The sequence below is a fragment of the Aythya ferina genome (genome assembly GCF_964211825.1).
Source record: "Aythya ferina genome assembly, chromosome: 13".
Lineage (NCBI taxonomy): Eukaryota > Metazoa > Chordata > Aves > Anseriformes > Anatidae > Aythya > Aythya ferina.
Window position 1 is genome coordinate 5,987,759 of NC_140311.1, and position 15,725 is coordinate 6,003,483.

The 15,725-nt window shown below is 34.8% G+C and overlaps 1 protein-coding gene across 31 annotated transcripts in view; it reads left to right on the forward strand.

The window, feature by feature from the left end:
* The window catches only part of LOC311443752 (uncharacterized protein), a 319,792-nt gene that overhangs the window by 92,933 nt on the left and 211,134 nt on the right, over positions 1-15,725 (forward strand). For all 31 annotated transcript variants that reach the window (XR_014697447.1, XR_014697448.1, XR_014697455.1 and 28 more), the window contains exon 2: positions 13,924-13,978. The gene's annotated coding sequence lies outside the window, so the exon portion shown is untranslated. The remainder of the gene's footprint in view (positions 1-13,923; positions 13,979-15,725) is intronic.

Sequence of the window (15,725 nt, forward strand, 5' to 3'; positions counted from 1 at the left end):
CCTGAAAATATGTAATCTTTGGACTTTAGAGGGCCAGAACAGCTCATACTAATGAGAAATTCTGCAGTTTATGAGTCTCAATTCTGGGTTTTTCAAGATGCAGCTGCCTCTCTACGCTATTCTGCTACATCTCTCGGTTGCCTATATTTTTTTACAGAGTTTTAATCTAGAAGTTTAGGAGGAGTGAAATTTTTTCAGGTTAACCTGGATGTGGGAACAGATGACTGAGAGTTCAGAGAATTAAGAGGAATACTGCAGTGGTTCAGCCAAAAACAAAATGACAACAAGATAGGGTTAATACAATTATGAAGAATCTGCAGCTAAAAATGTCTCTGTATGTGGTTGGAAACAGCGTATAACATACTATTAGTGTTTTCTGCCAATCTCAGAATTTCTCAGAAAGTACAGATGCTTTTCTGACAACAGTTTTTTGTTTGTTTGTTTATATGGCCTTTTTGAACTTACCCATGAGCAGTGTCTGTATAGAATGGTTTGGGTGGACTATTGAGCAAAAGTGGTAGAATTTCTATGTTGTGACAAATTTGATGGCTTTCCTCTTAGATTTCTCATATGACTTGCTTTCTCCCAAAGCCCAAAAAAGGGTTGAGGTCAGTAGAGCTATGCAAGTATAGATTCTCTTTTCTATGATGTGTCAGAAAGTGCCTTTTTTTTTTTTTTTTTTTTTTTTTTGGTGTGTGTGTGTATGTGGAGGGTTTACCATCTCAAAAGTTGTTCAGAATTAAAAATGTGAAAATACGCACACAAGAGACACATCATCAGAAGTGACCTCCAGAGAGTTTGTTTTAAAACTGCAGACAAACCACAGTTTTTCATATTTCTACCTTTCTGTTAGTAGAAGTAATTTTAACGTTGATTTTGCCAATTGGTGAATCTTTGTAGTTCAAGAAGATCAGCATACCCCACCACGTGTTAAAACATTCTACCAATGTCACTTAATCTCACATAATGCCACATGAGTCTGCAGACTACTGTGAATGTATAACTGTTGGTCCATGCGACTGAACTGTGTTCTAGTTCTGATTTATTTATTATAATTTCTAACACTGAAAATTTCACTTGTGTGCTGTGCCTTTCCTCCCATGCTAATTATTAGATTATTTTCTGACCATTTGTTGCTTTATTACGTCTGTCTGAAGACTTCAGCACTTCATAGAACAGCTTTGGGCTGGAGGGGAGAGGGGAGATTTGCTTTTAGTTTTACCCAAAATTTTAGGAAATTACTGATCTGTATAATGAATTAAAATCCAGGAGCAAACAAACAACTAAAAACAACCTTGAAATAGTTGAAAAAAAAAAAAAGGAAATGTAAAATTGAAAAGATTTTTAATCCACATCTGTTTTGTTTTGTTTGTTTCTTTGGTTGGCTAGTTTATAGTATGGCTTATATGTTTCTGCAATCTGGTTTCTTGTAATGCACATTCATTTACTAGTTCTAAAAAATATGTTTATTATCTCAATAATAAAACCAGATTCCTACCCATCACTCTCCTCACTAATTGTATTTAGTTCTTGAGCCTTTTGTCTGCATCTTCTTTTATGTATTAATCTGTTCATTTAGGATACTTTTGTGTACACATCTTAAACCAGTATAGCTTGTAGTGCTGATATTTATGATTCTTCAGTTAATTTTATGTCACTGTGGAAGTGGCTTAGCTACATTTTATTTTTTTTGCTCATGCTTACAGTGGTGGACATTTCCTGTTCAAATAAACTTTTTAGATGCTTCTAAAGATTTTTTTTTGTTGTTGTTGTTGTTATTCTTTATTAACATTTTGATATGGCAGTTGAAGTTAGATAGTGTATGGCTTCCACAATCTTAGTAGATGTCCTATTACGGTTCAGATTCACTAAATATCCACGCATTTCTCCATGTTTGTGTCTGTGGTGCAAGATCCTTACCTGCAGTTTTACTTGCTTAGTTGGCACTTTTGTCTCTCTTAGTTTTTTTTTTAATAGAAAAAATAATAGTGACACTGAGGCTAGGCACTGCAATTTATCATGTCTGCACTGAAACCACTCCTAGTTTTGATTAGTCCATCATTGTTTTCCCATGCAACAAGTACAATTCTATGGGAAATGAGACTCCAGTAATGTCCAATTCTTCTATGCAATTATGCAATATTATCACAGCAAAATTAATAAAAACAGCATATGGAAATTCGCAAGTAGCTCAATAGCGTTCAATATGATCTTGCTTTCTAACAATGGTCTGTAAATCACAGACTGAAAACTATGATCAGGATTAGAGGAAAATCCATGCTATGTATCCTCTGAAGAGGCACAAAGAAAAAGACTTGAGTTATTTGACTTCCTCGTTACTTTGCTAAAGAAGCAGTAACCCTCCCCTATCATGAGACATCTGTAGTGTGGGATTTTTCTTCTCTAAATTTAAAGGGCAGCAGCAGAGCAATCTGTTGTTTGTATAGAAGAGAGTGATGGTGAAGAAAGAAAATACACTCAAGGGAATATCTACTCTGCTCTAAGAAGCCACTTGAAAAATAAGCACAGAGAAACATTTGCACAGCATGCAGCACAGAAACAGAGGAAAAGCAGGAGGCCGTGGGTAGGCTTCCAATATAGAACACGAACATGGAGTATGTTCTCCTAAGAACAGATCCATGTTTAAAACCTGTAGTTCTGAAATTCACTGATTAGCTTGGGCAGGAGGACTTGACAGTATTCTGAGCTACAGCTATGGTTTTGAGGTCATGGAAAAAGCTTCTCCCTGTTAACCTAAACTCAGAGGTCAAGGCCAGGTGTAAATCAAGCAGATATTGTTATTCGGAATAATTTAATATTTCAGATTGATGAAAAGGATGTATGCGAAGGTGCTTTGACTTTAGACTAGTTATATTCAAAGTAGTGAATATAAATGTGCTAATTGTTTGAGCGAATTGTTGACTATGCTAAGTGTTTTGTAGTATCTATGTGTGCAGGTGGATTACTTGCTAGTCTTAATGTAAGCAAACAGGGCCAAATGAAGGCCATTTGGGGTGAAACTAGAAGTCAGTTAATGATTCTTTTTTCTGGCATAAATTTTGGGCATGTGTATGTGGAGCATGAAAGTAGGAGGCTTGGTTTGCAGGGATCTCCACAATGGCAATCCCAATGACAAAGAAATGAAACTTTTTTTTTTTTTCTTTCTGTTAGTTTCCCATGTTATTAGAAAAGTCTTGCTCTTAGTATCTTTGGATACTACCAATCTTTTTTGAGTCCTTGTATGCAATTTCAACAAAATTTAGCCTTGCTTTTTGTGAAAAGACAAAATGAAATCTTGCATCCCCAAAATAAACAGATGCATTATTAGTTATATTCTGAAATCAGTAACATGGTTTAGAAATCATGGTAACATACCTGGAGGGTGACATGATACTTACTATTATGTTCTAAAGTCAGTGCACAAACCCACTGCAGACTTAAACCCAAGTACAGTAATGGTAGCTGTATTAGAGAGAATTTGTTATAAAAGCTGCACACTATACTGCTCAAGAAAGGCAGCTGCTTTTGCATCACATTCTTTTGAATAACTAGCTAACAACAGTTAGCTGGTAGTGATACCTAGTTTGAAAGCCAAGGGAAAATGAATTTCTGTTGAACTATGCACAAATAGTAATTACTCGTAGTAAACATTAATGTTCTGTTTCTCCAGATGCTTCTTTGTGCACTACCCACAACACAGTAGGCCTATATTTTGTTGTTGTTGGGTTGTTCTTATGTTGTTGTTTGTTTGTTTTTTAAAGAAGCCGGACAAATCTGGATTGCTGGAGCTTGCAATTGTGAAAAATAGTAAACACTAGCTGGTAAAACCTTATTAGAAAGAGAAGGAATCTTAAATAAAAATGCTAACAAGTGATAAAAATACATTTAACTCATTTACAGCTAATTTTAAATTTCTTACAGGGCCTTACACTAACTCTGCAATTAGGTGTTGAGGTATTTTCCAGATTCTCATTTTGGCAATCTTTACCATCTTGAAGGACTCATTGGCTGAATAGTTTCTATGTAGTGTAAAATGATAGGCCACTGGAAGATCTACAGTTTCAATACAGATGGGCAGAAAATACTCCCAATCCTCTTTCAAAGGAAGTGTAACTTTTGAGTTTAAATCAAATCTTCTCAGTTTTATGCAATTTCCTTGGTACATTTTTATGCCTAGTAGAACAATGCGTTGGTAACTTTCATTGTTGCTGTTTTTTCTTGCACTGTTAAATTGTCAGTTATTTCTAGTAGGCTTAAATTGTATTAGAAAGTACCCTGTATACCTTGAGTTATATTTAGAGGGCCACATTCTGGAATTTAAAGATGATTATCAAAATGAAACCACAAAGTTAAATGAAAATTCTTAGATTCTTATACATTTTTCTCTTTTTAGGCTAGAAATTACTAGATTCAACAAAGATACAAATCTATTGAATTTTCCTAAATTATGTTTACATGAAATATTTGAGGTCTACCATGAGTTTCTCCTGATTTAAGTCTTTGGAAATACAAGAATCCATACTTTCTAGTCAGTTCATTGCAGCTCTTGAAATTCATATTTTTCTAAAATGCTTGTTCTACCTTTGGATAAATAGATTCACAATGTCAATCATAGAATTGAATATGAATTCTTGACTAATACTTAATATATTTGTTTCCAAAGACGTGGAATATTTCCTTGTTCTTTTGGTCTGCTAGCCTTATTTCTAATTGCTCATCTGTTTTACAGATAAATTTTGGTATTTCACTTGGTCACTTAGAAGATTTTTTTTATTTGCTTTTTCCTTTTCTTTTTGGAATTAACATATATTAAAAAGCTTGCAAAGTCACTCATCAAAGATAGAAAAGAACTCACATTTTTTCATACCTCTGTCCTATTGATTTGTTTATAAATAGATAGATAGATAATGTTTTTATGAAGTTGCTCTGGTCTTCTGTTGAATTGCATAATGTCCTCACCTATGGTGTCCATCACCTTTCCTGACTTGTCTAATGTATCAGTTTCTACAACACTTTTAGAACTAGATCGTATAATCCTATGATATTATTTTGCTGCTGAAACCTTCTGGCTGAATTACTACTAAAGAGGTGTATGGTACAAATATGATGGACAGAGTGTGTTTTATTGCTTTGAGTGTTACAATGTTCTTTCAAATGCTGTGGCTGGACAAGGCGAATGCTGATTTGCCCTGTTCTGACCTAAGGTCAGGTAGAGCCATTTGTGCACAATGCACTAGATTGCTCCTTCTCATGGATATAAGAGGGAAATGAAGAAGAAATACACTTCTGGTGCACAAGCTGAGGCAAGAGGAAAATACAAGTGAGCATGCAGGAGACCCACAGTGCCGAGACTTCTGAGGAAACACATGAAATGGTTTACCTAGAGATATAACAGAGCATGTGTCAGTCTACTGCATCCAAGGAAACTTTGAAGAATAGCTTGATTGAGAGCAAGCCTGAGAGTAAGGAAAAACTCTGCAAGGATGCAATAGGAAGACATTTATTTACAAATATTATTTATTTCTGATCTATTTCTAATCTCTCTCATCACTCTCAATTTTCTTTATTTGAAAAATTACTTGTTGTGTTGTGTATTTTCAAAAAAAAAAAAAAAACAAACCACCTTGGTATTTGAGCTTAAAAGCCATTCTGATCTTTTTAGATCATAATCTTTTCAGTGCTTGCTTTTAAGAAAAGGTCTAGGCAGTTTTTTTTGTCAAAGGCCTGACCACTCTGAGATTCTGTAACAGGTCCTGGCAAATTCATATATACTCTCAATTAATATTGGTATTTTAAATGCTATTTGTGCTTACTGATACTTTTCTGGATTTATGGGACTACATGAATTGGATATTAAACAAAAAGTGGTTTTGTACATGTATTTGTATTTTCAAATGTATAACCATAAAGAAAAATATTCTAGATTTTATGTACATATGGGTGCTTTCTTGTCACCTGAACTGACCTCAGTTTAAATTTTGACCATTTCTTTTTGTGATGCAAGGTTATATTCAAACAGAAAATTTCAACAGAAATTTGTTTGTTGACTATTTTGGACTATAACTGAGTATTTTTTGTAGAATATCCCGAGTTGGAAGGGACCAACAAAGGTCATCAAGTCCAACTCCAGGTTCCACACAGGTCTACCCAAAAACTCAGACTGTATGACTGTATGACTAAGATGTTTGTGAACATCTACTTTAGCTAGTAGAATTTGTCATTACACCAAAACTTTTTAAATTTAATACAAAAAGAGCTCTATATCAAGTTTTGTTTCACTTTGTTCCCATAAAAAATGAAACCGATTTTACAGATAGACTTGTTCATAAGGGAAGTGCTTGTCTCATTGACAGAGCTAGTATTAGGAAAACATGCTTGTCTGTTTGTTCCCCTTTTGGCTAGAATGTAATAGTTCAGGGTTTAAGTTTTCCTGTTTATCAGTATTAAATTAATGATGGGTAGATATATAACACTCAGTTTTGGAGTAAAAAGAAAAACAGCCAAAGAGTTTTTTGTGACAGTGTTGTTAATACCTTTTGCATTTGTTTTGTTTCACATGGCCTCAAAGTCTGTAGGTCTCCCTTAGTCCACTGTTAATACTACCTTGAAGACTCAAATCTACACAAGACTTTTGTATCACTGTTTTCATTATGTCCCTAAGCAGTAAACCCTGAACTGCACTGGGTATTTCTTCTCTCAAAGAGGAATCAACTGCTGAGCAAACAATTGACTGCAACCTTTGAAGAACTGCAGGCAATGCCTGATAGGCTTGTCCCATTGCTTCAAAGGAACCAAACAACAAAGGAGTATATTGTTGCATTTACTGTCTAGGTTGCATTTATTGATGATACAGTAAAGATTATTGTCTATAAATCAGCTTTTCTTGTGGATAGTATCCAGCAGTGTGTTGGTTTGGTTCATCCAGTACATACAGTCTATTTTGAGAACATGAGGATTAAAATGCATCTCTTTCTTTCATGCTTTCAAACACAGGAAATATTTTGTATCTTCTAGCCTCTGTGGTTTGCCTTTTTATTTCCCATTGGTGGGGGCAATATGTAGAGTTTCTAATGAAGATGAACTTTAAAGGTGGAATTTTGCTCAGGATGAGGGCAAGGTCACTTATCTGTCCCAGCATCCGGAAAGCAGGCTTGCTCCTTAACATAGCTAGATGCAAATTGTTCAACGAAACATGTTTTCTATTGGAAAAGTGCCAGTTATTTGGTTCTTCCAGATCCTTGATAAGTGCCTTAATCACTGGACCATAGCTAGTTCCTCATGCTATGCCTTCAGGAAAGTGTTGGCAATTACACTAAATGCAATGACTCCTAAAGAGAATAAGAGCTCTGTACCTTGAGGCTTAAAGCATGTCTTCTGATATTTCAGATACTCAGCTTGAGATATTTGGCCCCACACAGAAAATAATGAGTGAAGATGAGATGGACTGTGGGACGATTGTTTTTGTTGTTTTTTTTTTTGGTTTGGTTTTGTTTGTTGTTTTGTTTTTTAAGTAAAAGTTTTGAAACTCTTTGCCATTTGATGCTGTTGGTGCAGAGTTTACATCGGTTCAGAGAGATTTGGATTAATCCTTAGAAGAAAAATAAATCCATAAAGAGCTGCTAAAAACAGAAATATTTAAGAAACTCTTGATCTATGACTTATTGCGTGCTGGATGAAGACATCCAATATACAACATAGGTAGTGATGAGCTAAATAGTCAGGATGGCTATTCTTATATTCTTTATGTGATTATGGGGAAGAATAGTGACATGAACGTAAGTCTGCAGGTGAGGTAATTGGCTGTTCATATGGGACATAAGAGTGGTGCCTGTTTTGCAAAATATTTCTAAGCTGAGTCTTTTTGCGTATTAAATTGAATTCCTGTTTTCTAGTCAACCTTTCCTTAAGCAAAAATATTAGGAAAGGAAACTCCTGGATGATAAGTAATGGTTTGATGGTGAGGTTGTCAGTTCGTGGTAGAGGAAGTTTATAAGCTGTGAAATAAATTAATCTCATTATGTTTTCATGTAGGAGGAACAGGAAAAATAATAAGAGCAAGAACAAAGAGAAGCAGGCAATTGCTTCTTAGTAAGAGGCACAGTCCTCAAACAGAAAATAGTGTAATAGCAAGTGAGAATTTCTTTCCCTGCTGAAGTATCTTGCTTAACTAATGTAGCATTTCTAGTGCCTCCGTCTCTGAGAAATCCTCACTACGTCTTCATTTTAGAAGTGCTTTGGTATTTGGAGGCCAAACAATTACAGTTCTAGTACACTGCAGGAGTCAGTGCTCCCATTAACAGTAATGGAGGTTGGGTCTCTGCTCCTGAACACGACACTCAACATTCACCCATAATTGTCTATGAAATCAAATCATATCCACTTTATTATTTGACATCGCTCCCACTGACAGTTCTGTAAACACATCAAAATTGCTTTCTTGGATGTTTGGCACATACCCTTTTGTATCCTTTGAGCCATTTCTACTCATTTAAGATGTTCTAGAATGTCTCACTGTGAAATAACTACTGAAGATGGTTAACCTATTGATCTATTATCCCTTTCCCTGCATTGCCTCTCCCTTTCCATTTATCTTTTCTGTTTCCTCATTATCTGTAGTTTTTATGATAATGTCATCCAGATGAATTCATGCATATGTCCAAAGGAGAGTTTCTTATGTCAAGTTTTGCAGGTTTTTTATCAGTGAATCAGCTTCATTTGCTTGTGAGGAATGTAATGTTTGGTTGAATTGTTTCTGTTGGATTAACATATACTTTTATTTGTGCTAGTCATGAAAACATATTTTTCTTATAAATTCTAATAAAAGGAAGTAAAATCTTGTTAAAACCTTCCAATTTTCAAAGTTCCTTCTTTTCATTGTTTATATATGGTTCTGCAGCCTAGATATTTTTAGACCAGAACTCCTGTTGAAACCATAGATTTTCAATGTTTAGAGACCACATGAGTATACCTTTATAGAGATTGTCTTTGGTCCTATGTTGTTCCAGTTTCTTTGCATCTATTCATGAAGTACACTTGATGGAAGCTTTTTTCTCTTTTGCCTAATTTAGCTTTTTTTTTTTTTTTTTTTTTTTTCTGTCTTCAGAGATATAAATGTTGGAATATTTAATTTCACAGCAAATAATCTACCATTGTGGATGAATATATGCCTTTTAGGTGGTCACCTAAAGACCACCTTAGAGTGGTCTCCCCCCCCCTCCACACACACACTTTAGAGAGGCTGATCGTGAAAGACGTTGAACCAGCCTCCACTTCTGTGGAATTTGAGGGTACATCATGAACTGGATAACTGGGATAATGGTGCCTATTTCTCTTTTCTCATACATGTCATGCCTCATAAAGCATGAAACTTTCTTTTTCGTAATAGACATATTGTACAGGGGCTTCTCAGAATGGGACAACAAGCAGAACTTGAAAAATGGAACAGTTTGTTAAACTTGGAATGAGTACCTTGCTGTTCACTTGGCCAAAATGCACTACATCACAAGAAGGCATTTTATTTACTTTTAATAAACATTTCACTGTACTACTTGCTAAGGATGCTTTTAATAAACAGTGAAATTTTCATGAACAGTGGTTTCTTCTAGTACAACCTTATTTTTTGTTATCCCCAAGTTTGTTGCCAGCCTACCAAGCCATTTCTGTTAAATGCCATGATCAGTGAAAAATGTTATAGTACAAGTCTCAAGGTGATATCAGAAACACTGCTTAAGTTCTGTGTATATGTGAAACCCATGGGTGGACATTTATTTTGTTATCCTAACAACCAAGGAATAAAGTCAAATTTAGTAATATAACAGTACTCTATCACAATAGATATGTTGAAGGTTTTTTATCTGTGCCTAAGTCTTTGCAATGTTAGTAAATGTTGGCAATGTAAATGCTACAGGCTTTTCTAGGTCATTTAGCATTATATGAGAAATCACAGCTCTGACCCCATATGGTGAAGCGTCAGAAGCTAAACAGATTGGTAGGGCAGGGTCATAATGCACTATAATCCTTGAGGACATCAGATGCTGTTTAGCCAATTCAAAGCAGCTTGACATTCCTTTCACCAGTGACACTGTTTATTTCTCTGTAATAGTTCTGTCATAAAAACTAACTGCACCAGACAGATTTGATACGAATTTCCTAAAGTAGTTTCAAGAGTGGTGGACAGGGTTTAATTCTAATATATATTGTGCATCAGTTGGTTCATACAACAAACTGCATGTGTTGGAAGTAGAATAAATCTCTGGCTCTTGCAGGTGTTTTTTTTTTGTTTGTTTGTTTTGTTTTTTGAATTATATTAGCAGGTTGTGATGGAATAAGATACATGTTTTAAGGTATTGTGGTTTAGTAGTCAAATCACAGAATCACAGAGGTGATAGACCTCCTACATTCTATTTTCATAGCTAGTATTTGCTAGTAATAAAAATCCCATTACACTTTCTCTGATTTCTCTTACGCATTCATAGTATGAAGAAGAAAAGTGGAACTGCATAAAGATTGCCTTGGAAGGGACTGCAGGAGATTGTATAGTCTGTATAGATGCAAGATGGAATCAAATCACAGATAGATGCTGGCTGAACTTATCTTAAAACATCTCTAATGATAGTAACTTCACACCCTCTGTAAGCAATCTGTTCCAAGGCTGCAATAATATAATTTTTTAGGCTGGCTTTTTAGTTCTTCTAGCCATAAATTCAGTATGATGTTGCAGGAAGAATACTGGTGGATTTTGCATGAGAAACATTCAAGGAAAAACACTGCGATTATTTCCTGGTGAGCAGAAATGTTTCTCTCTCCATTTATTCCTATGACGAATAACCCAGACGGGACTTAGGCAAACTTTAGTATGTGTGTGCATGTATGCGAATGCACATATGCATATGTAAATGTAAAGACTTTAATGCCATTCTGTCCTTTAGAAAAATTCTATTAAAAATTCTTAGAAGTTTGATATTTCTGAAGCTCAAGGACCAGGAATATGGGGATTGTACTCATAGCAATACTCTTTGCAAAAGTTTGAACTTGTTAGTTTGTACATCTCTTTCTTCACCTTTAGAGATGAGATAACACTTAGAGGTGTTGAGGAGCATTAACGATCTGACATTTATGAAATTTTTGTCCTTATGTCTCACCATCCATCTCCATTTCTCAGTGTTTTTGCTTTTTTTCTAGCTGGTTTTATCAGGCCAGAACTGTATTTAATGTTGAAAATCTGTGTTAAACTGTATATTAAGTATATTAAAATATTTCATGTACAGCATACCTATTTGCAGGTGTGTGCTAATGGTATTATTGTTGGTTGTGTGTTTTTTTTGTGTGCGTGTGTGTTTTTTCCCCCTCCTATGTACAGAATATATTTAGAGGCTGTTTTATGTTACTCATCAAGGTCAATTTCTCATTTTAACTCCTAGATCATTATAGAACTGTATGTTTAAAAACTCATCATGATCACGTTAGAATTGCACGTTGAGGTGTTTCATACAGGTGTGAGATGTTTCATACAGAATGAACAAATCTGTGTACACAGATGTATAGAAGCTCAGAGTAAACACTTCTTATATAATTTATTTATAAATGAATCTGTGAAGATATTGCATATTTTTTAGCTAGCAGTTGCAGTCACAGGAGAATGTATGCTTTTCTGCTGTTATCTGGGATGTTATTGAGCCTGAAATACAGTTTTGTTTAGCTCAGGCACGTCAAAATTTCCTTTAACCTCCACAAACTCTTGTATTCCCAAAAGCATCATTGATCATCCATCTCCAAAATTATCACATTGCCTTGTTCTTAATTACTGTGTTTGTTACTATTTCTCCTCTTACACTTCTTCTTTTTGTAGATAATTTAAATGTTATTGGAGTAGTTCATTTTGTCTCCCTTTAGAAATAAGGTTTCTCTTCATTTCGTCTCCTCATTTTTCAATCTTGCCATGAATTTTAATTCAACCATAAAACCTAGAGTTTTAGATATCCTAGATATTATTTCTCTCCTTTATATATATATATATTTATATATAAATAATTTATTTATTTTCTAGGAAAATATATGTTAAAAAAAAAAAGCAGTGATTTTTTGCTAACACTCAGATATCAAACTCCCTAGTCTCTTACAGCTTTTCTTTGCATAAAACAAGTTGTTCAATGGCATAATTCTAAAAAAGTCTGACATAGGATACAATGTACAATGTATAATATTTGATCTTTGCCTCTGCTTTGACTACTCTGTTCCGCATGTAATGCATATAGTGTTACATATGACTCTCTAGACTGTCTTAAGAGCAATGCTCCTACAAAAGCTTTTTCTAATTCATGAAGAGCATAAGAATGCATAGCAACTTGATAGTGTTCCTAGTCTCATTACTGTAAATAGGGATATTTTTTTCCTGGGGTCATTAATAGACCTGTAGTCTCAAACAATCAATTCCTGTTACAAATTATTTTCCTACCAGTAATTGTATTTTATAATACCAAGCTAAGAAAATTGCTTCAAATGCTTGGCTTATTCGGATGATGTTCAAATTTTAATTTGAAATGAATAACAAGTATGCAATTCTTTTGCTATCTGCCAGCATTTTATATTGTCCAGTGGGAATCTTATGATCTTGTGCAACTTGAGAGGAGACCCTTCTGCTTTGCTGTTCTTCTCATTATGCCAATCAAAAAGTCACTCCTAATAGTATGACAGAGCCACACAATATTTCTGGTATTTCTTGTTGAATCTGAGAAGAATCCCTACCCACCTCCCCCACCCCCCAAACCCTGCCATCAGGTGTTGTTTTTAGTTCTAAGAATTTGCATTTTCTGAATAGAACGTTCATTGAGTTACCTTCTAACTCAAATTTTAATTAGTTGATATAATAACTATTGACTTTGCTGTAGGGATATGCCTGTATTATTGATATGACAATTAAATGCAAAATGATTAGTCTACTAAAGAAGTACTAATTGACTTTTGTCTTACTAGGCTAAACTATTAAGAGCTGATTGGCCAAAATAAAGTAGACTGTATCTGTAATTATCAAGCTCTGGATTTCACTTCATATGCTACTCATATTTTTTCTGTAATTATTTTTCATATTTTCTTTTCTCTTTTTCTTCATATTTTTTTCTGTAATTATTTGATTACCCTCTGAATTGAAAGATGTATGTTTTCAGATGGATTTTAATTTAGTGTAAATAGAAATTGAAGAAGTATTTGTATTTATTGTTGATGCAACAGTGGAACAATTTATGGTCAAAGGAGAAAATTCCTAGATGATCTGAAAATTGTTATATTTTGATGGTGCCAATAGGCTTAAATATGTTAACTAGTAAGATTATTATTATACTTAAAATTGGGTCTTAATAACTTAACTTGATTTCTCTGTAATACCGTGTGACTTCCTCAGTTTGGGAAGTGGATCCAAGCTGGGCATAATGTTATTTATTTAAGGTTGCTACTTTTTGTCATTATAAGAGTTTTTGTGTAGACACAAATGGTTGTGCAAGACAAGTGTACCATTATATACTGTTGTGTTTTTTTTTTTGTCTTGACTTTTTTGCATTGTTATTATACACACTATTGTCTTATATGTAGTAAAACCTTGACTACTTTTTTTGTATATAGGCACAACAGGTCATCCTTTTTCTGTTTGTGAAAAATCTTGTCGACTTAGAAATTCCGAAAACCCATAAAATCCCAAAATTGCATAACACCAGAAGCTTTAAGAGACCAGCATGAGTTTAACACTTTTTTTGCCTATGCTATATAGGTAGAAAAATAATTTTGACCTTAGGGTTAATATTTAGTTGTATTGATATTAAGGAATTGAAATGTTTAACTGCAAAATTGAAATGAAATTGTTGCTGACAGTTCTTATTTATCAGTTGTAATCGTTTGTGCATGCTAAGTACTGCTTTTCTCTCTCTCTCCCAGCCCAGCTATAAAAGAACACTGATGTAGCTTCACAATCAAGACCTAACAAGACAAGGTAAGACTCAAAGGACATAACACTGAGTTAATGTTAATGATCTTTGCTCTTTTAGAATCAAGTTTTACCTAGTGTTTCACTGGTACTGTACTCCCATGAAATTTTATTCTTGAGTTTTTATTTTCATTAGAAAAAATGTTTTAAACTCTATGAAAATATTTTCCATTTGTATCAGTGTGGCACTCCCAGTTTTCACAATTTGTCTCAGTTTGTCCTTTGCAGCGTAGAATAGTGGATGACTATAGGTGGCTGCTTTTCCGTCATCACACTAGTTGTCTTTTAGAGTTAAGCAGAAATTTTTGAAGAAGCTCTTTATATTTTTCAAAAAATCTTTTTTAGGTAATTAGTGATGTTCACAGGTTTTCATTACTCCATAGTTTTTGTGCCCAAATAGCATGGCTTGAAACATTCACAGCAGTCATGAAAAGAAAACAAAGTGAAAGCAGGACATGTGTGTTGAATGTAGTACCAGCAGTGTCGCTTCTCTCTGTTGCTGATGAGTGCTTAAAACTACAGGGCTTTTTCTTTTGTGCTTTTGTGCACATATTGTATCACTTCAGGAATATCTGAGGTGCTTCAGTGTTAGCTAGTAGAAAACAGTGATGAAATCTCAATCTCAAATCTCAATCTCCAATATTGAGATTTGGAGGTTGGTAGAAGGAAATGACATACTGGGAAAAATTAAAGTGCTTCCACTTTTCTCTCTAGTGGTGCTCTATGTCGTGGTTGATAACATATCAAAGGAACAAGAACAGATGCCTGCTTTGTTATAAAACTGCCTATACATGCTACTCCCCAGGCAGCCCATTCCCTAGTCCAGGGGATCATTAGGCTAACAGCACAAATCAGACAGCTGTCTGCCTGCTAAATCTGTTGTTCCCCTTCTCCCAGGCCAAATTCAGTGGATCCATGTGATTGTAGGCTCATTATGTCAACAGACAGGACTTCCTGAAGCTATACATTTCAGAACTGCTTTACCACTTCTGTCACAAAAGCTAGCCAGAAGACAGTGAGGTGGCTTAAATTGAATTTAAGGAACTGTAGCTCTGAACGATTAGAACCGGAAATAAATTTTATAAAATGAAAAAAATGAAAATAAAAAGGAACAACTTTGCCAGTGGGGTTCAGAAAGAATTGTGAAGGTGTTAGAATCATAGAATATCTTGAATTGGAAGGGACCCACAAGGATCATCGAGTCCAACTCCTGGCACCGTACAGGTCTACCCAAAAATTCAGAACGTGACTTTGTGCACAGTCCAATCACTTTTTAAATTCAGACAGGCTTGGTGCAGTGACTACTTCCCTGGGGAGCCTGTTTCAGTGTGCAACCACCCTATTGGTGAAGAACCTCTTCCTGATGTCAAGCCTAAACTTCCCCTGCCTCAGCTTGACACCGTTCCCATGGGTCCTATCACCAAGTGTTGGTACAACAGACTGTACTTATATTTGAGCAGAACTTGAGGTGTGAATTAATGTTTTACTCAGTTTTAAGACATTGAATTCTCTACCTCTGATACACTGTAGATGGTGGCAGGGTTCTGTCAGGTTGTGTGAGTGAGAATGGCAATCTGGGAGTAGAAGAATATAATTAGATAGAAGCCTAGAATGCTGATGCTGCTAATTATGCAATTAAGTAATATTACAGAAGGCTTCTGATGCAGTATCATTTTAAGAGGAAGAAGCATAGCATCACCAGGATTTTTCACCTAGTGCTAAAAAAGAAAAAAAATAAAAGAAAAAAAAAACA